This window comes from Schistocerca gregaria, unplaced genomic scaffold, assembly GCF_023897955.1.
Source record: "Schistocerca gregaria isolate iqSchGreg1 unplaced genomic scaffold, iqSchGreg1.2 ptg000874l, whole genome shotgun sequence".
In the NCBI taxonomy this organism is placed as follows: domain Eukaryota; kingdom Metazoa; phylum Arthropoda; class Insecta; order Orthoptera; family Acrididae; genus Schistocerca; species Schistocerca gregaria.
Genome location: NW_026062235.1, coordinates 190001 through 195000, shown reverse-complemented (window position 1 = coordinate 195000; position 5000 = coordinate 190001). Strand labels below are relative to the sequence as shown.

Here is a 5000-nt window from a genome sequence, read left to right as displayed (position 1 = left end):
CCGTGTGGTGGAAGGTAAACATTATGCGGTACATCAGTACTTTCCTAATAGTTCGGTCGTCTCACGGCACTGCTTAGTAAATGATGCAAGGCCAAATATAGATGATTTATGCGAATGTCCCTATACGTGCTGTAAGACTGGGCACACAACGTGAATCGCACGTCAGCCAGACACTCGAACATGCACCACTCTCGGCCTGCAACGGAGACACACAATACGTAAACATCTGGAATGCGACAATGTCGAGTGCATCCTCTCTGCCACATTGCACCGTCGACACTATGATAACCAGAGCAGTAGGTCCACCTATAAAAGCACAATACCCCACTCCTCCGACAACTACCATTGCTCAGATAAATCAACACCACCAACACACATCCTACACAGAGGGGCACCAAATATCATCCCCCGCCCTCGTGTTATACCACATGAAAAATTGCAGAAGTGAGAGACACACATCCGCCAGCCTCTTGCTACAAGCATCGAACCGACGTGACGTATCTGACGGTGACTCAGGCATCCGTGTACTGCCACCACTATCCACCCCCCCCCCCCCCTCTCTCTCTGCCCCCTTCCCACACAATACCAAATTTAACCAACTTTATCGCTTAACCTAACTGTGGCTGTACCAGTTTATCGCTTAACCTAACTGTGGCTGTACCAGTTTATCGCTTAACCTAACTGTGGCTGTACCAGTTTATCGCTTAACCTAACTGTGGCTGTACCAGTTTATCGCTTAACCTAACTGTGGCTGTACCAGTTTATCGCTTAACCTAACTGTGGCTGTACCAGTTTATCGCTTAACCTAACTGTGGCTGTACCAGTTTATCGCTTAACCTAACTGTGGCTGTACCAGTTTATCGCTTAACCTAACTGTGGCTGTACCAGTTTATCGCTTAACCTAACTGTGGCTGTACCAGTTTATCGCTTAACCTAACTGTGGCTGTACCAGTTTATCGCTTAACCTAACTGTGGCTGTACCAGTTTATCGCTTAACCTAACTGTGGCTGTACCAGATTATCGCTTAACCTAACTGTGGCTGTACCAGATTATCGCTTAACCTAACTGTGGCTGTACCAGATTATCGCTTAACCTAACTGTGGCTGTACCAGATTATCGCTTAACCTAACTGTGGCTGTACCAGATTATCGCTTAACCTAACTCAATTTGTCCCTTAACCTAACTCAATTTGTCCCTTAACCTAACTCAAGTTGTCCCTTAACCAAACTCAATTTGTCCCTTAACCTAACTCAATTTGTCCCTTAACCTAACTCAATTTGTCCCTTAACCTAACTCAAGTTGTCCCTTAACCTAACTCAAGTTGTCCCTTAACCTAACTCAAGTTGTCCCTTAACCTAACTCAAGTTGTCCCTTAACCTAACTCAAGTTGTCCCTTAACCTAACTCAATTTGTCCCTTAACCTAACTCAATTTGTCCCTTAACCTAACTCAATTTGTCCCTTAACCTAACTCAATTTGTCCCTTAACCTAACTCAATTTGTCCCTTAACCTAACTCAAGTTGTCCCTTAACCTAACTCAAGTTGTCCCTTAACCTAACTCAAGTTGTCCCTTAACCTAACTCAAGTTGTCCCTTAACCTAACTCAAGTTGTCCCTTAACCTAACTCAAGTTGTCCCTTAACCTAACTCAATTTGTCCCTTAACCTAACTCAAGTTGTCCCTTAACCTAACTCAATTTGTCCCTTAACCTAACTCAATTTGTCCCTTAACCTAACTCAATTTGTCCCTTAACCTAACTCAATTTGTCCCTTAACCTAACTCAATTTGTCCCTTAACCTAACTCAATTTGTCCCTTAACCTAACTCAAGTTGTCCCTTAACCTAACTCAAGTTGTCCCTTAACCTAACTCAAGTTGTCCCTTAACCTAACTCAAGTTGTCCCTTAACCTAACTCAAGTTGTCCCTTAACCTAACTCAAGTTGTCCCTTAACCTAACTCAATTTGTCCCTTAACCTAACTCAATTTGTCCCTTAACCTAACTCAATTTGTCCCTTAACCTAACTCAATTTGTCCCTTAACCTAACTCAATTTGTCCCTTAACCTAACTCAATTTGTCCCTTAACCTAACTCAAGTTGTCCCTTAACCTAACTCAAGTTGTCCCTTAACCTAACTCAAGTTGTCCCTTAACCTAACTCAAGTTGTCCCTTAACCTAACTCAAGTTGTCCCTTAACCTAACTCAAGTTGTCCCTTAACCTAACTCAATTTGTCCCTTAACCTAACTCAATTTGTCCCTTAACCTAACTCAAGTTGTCCCTTAACCTAACTCAAGTTGTCCCTTAACCTAACTCAATTTGTCCCTTAACCTAACTCAATTTGTCCCTTAACCTAACTCAATTTGTCCCTTAACCTAACTCAATTTGTCCCTTAACCTAACTCAATTTGTCCCTTAACCTAACTCAAGTTGTCCCTTAACCTAACTCAAGTTGTCCCTTAACCTAACTCAAGTTGTCCCTTAACCTAACTCAAGTTGTCCCTTAACCTAACCCACGTTGTCCCTTAACCTAACCCACGTTGTCCCTTAACCTAACCCACGTTGTCCCTTAACCTAACCCACGTTGTCCCTTAACCTAACCCACGTTGTCCCTTAACCTAACCCACGTTGTCCCTTAACCTAACCCACGTTGTCCCTTAACCTAACCCACGTTGTCCCTTAACCTAACCCACGTTGTCCCTTAACCTAACCCACGTTGTCCCTTAACCTAACCCACGTTGTCCCTTAACCTAACCCACGTTGTCCCTTAACCTAACCCACGTTGTCCCTTAACCTAACCCACGTTGTCCCTTAACCTAACCCACGTTGTCCCTTAACCTAACCCACGTTGTCCCTTAACCTAACCCACGTTGTCCCTTTGCCTAACATAGTTCACTGCTCGGAATCTCTGGTGTCGTTGTTATCCTCATGTAGATGTCTTGCGAGTGTTGCTTACTTTCCACATATTCCTGCTATCCACTGTCAATTGTACTGCAATAGGACTATATCGCCGACCCCCCCCCTCCCCCCCCTCTGTCCCCCTCTGTCCCCCTCTTTGTGTCTCTGTCCTCTCAAGCTGGTCGGTCTGGCGTTTGAGTGTTAAATGAGCCTCGCAGCTGTTCAGTTGCATTCAGATGTCGACGCCCTCAGTGTACGTCGTGGTATGGTCTGTGTCCATTGTCCGCTGATGTCGTACGCGTAACCCACACGCTGTACCGATCATCGGTCGTTACGTACAGAGTGAAGTAGTGTGATACGTGTGACCGTACGCTGGCTGTGCCCAACGGTGTCGAATCTCAATTTCCATATGTTGTGCTTGATGCTACTTGTCTCGTCTCCCAATAACAGCTAGGTTGCACTGTGGTACGCCGTAGAGGCGTGTGGGAGGAACGTACGAACGCATTGTATGTCACCCTGGGTCGCTGGGGGTGGTGGTGCGGTGAGTCAGGTCAGGTCAGGTCAGCGTGAGCCGTCTGATGTAGTGACGCGTGTATTCCGACTTTGTCGTATTGCCTCACACAAAGTGCTACCCTGGTGGACCGCGTTCCATATCTGGGACATGCCGCAGATGCCGGTTGACAGTGGATCGCGGAAGGTACATCGCATACGTGCGCGGGCCACCTTCCACGTGTTCTCTTCTGCACATGTCGCAGTGTGTATGTGGTCTGATGTAGCGTGTCGTGACACATGACATCCTGGCATGCAAGAATTGTTGAATTCGCAAATGTAGGTGGACATCTACGTTTACTGCCCAAGATACGCAAATGAACTGGAAATCCGTTGTTGAGCGGTTGTTCACGCTGGAGGTGAATCTGTGATGGCGACGATCGGTACAGCTATTAACCGGTTGTTTCAGCGGTACCCGCCACATCCACACGCGTGACTAGGCCCATGTGGGTATGAAGCGATACGCGGCGGTGGCTTGGTGGGACTGTTCCCGGCCGGTGAAGGGGGGCCGCCCGGCGTGTTGGCCGCGCGCTGCGTGGGCGCACGCGCAACAGGCGGCTGGTGGGGGGCGCCGAGTGGCAGGAGCGCCAGCCGACGGGCCCGGCAGGCGGCGCAGCTACGCTGCGGCGCACCCTGCACGCGGCGCCTGGCGGCCAAAGTTGGTTCAGCCGAGCCCGGTGCGAAGCGCGGTGGACATCTGCAGTGTGCTGGTCTGATTGAGGACTGTGTGCGTTGAGGATGCGCCGCCGCCTGGCACTCGGCGCCGCGACGCCGTCTGCTGCTCGGTCGCCCCAGCGGTTCTCGCAGGTGGTTTGTATCGCAGTTGTGCGGACGTGTTGGCGCGTGCGCTGTGCTGGGAGAGTTCGCTTCTGCACCCAAGTGGGGCTTTGCCCTTGTGTGGCGCTGGCGTTGGAGCTGCCGGTCACCATAGGTGGCGCGTGTTGTCTCCCGCCGGCAATGCCACGACAGCACGCTCCCGGGCCTCTGTCGGCAGCGGCAAGCTCAGTTGGGAGCAAGGGTGTTCGCACTAAAACCGTCTACTCGCCTAACTCCGGGCGATTGCGCCTCTCTCGAAACCGACCAAGTACCTAGGACGGCGCTGCGCGCCGCCGGGACCTGAGAGGGTTTCGAGGTGTATCGTGCAGGGGAGCTCGGCCTCCTCCTGTTTGCAGAATAATTGAGCGGACGCTTGCGTGTTCGCGCGGGCCCCCGGGACACACTCCCGGGCGGCCGGCTGCTCAGCTCTAGTTGACGCAGCTCCCTGGTTGATCCTGCCAGTAGTCATATGCTTGTCTCAAAGATTAAGCCATGCATGTCTCAGTACAAGCCGCATTAAGGTGAAACCGCGAATGGCTCATTAAATCAGTTATGGTTCCTTAGATCGTACCCACGTTACTTGGATAACTGTGGTAATTCTAGAGCTAATACATGCAAACAGAGTCCCGACCAGAGATGGAAGGGACGCTTTTATTAGATCAAAACCAATCGGATTGGCTTGTCTGGTCCGTTTGCCTTGGTGACTCTGAATAACTTTGGGCTGATCGCACGGTCCTCGTACCGGC

At 49.7% G+C, this 5000-nt stretch overlaps 1 non-coding gene across 1 annotated transcript in view; it reads left to right on the top strand.

The window, feature by feature from the left end:
• The first annotated feature begins 4696 nt into the window (after positions 1 to 4696).
• Positions 4697 to 5000, top strand: part of LOC126323859 (small subunit ribosomal RNA) — a 1893-nt gene continuing 1589 nt past the window's right edge. Inside the window, exon 1 of the ribosomal RNA XR_007559721.1 lies at positions 4697 to 5000. This exon is cut by the window's right edge and continues 1589 nt beyond it. This is a non-coding gene — a ribosomal RNA (small subunit ribosomal RNA).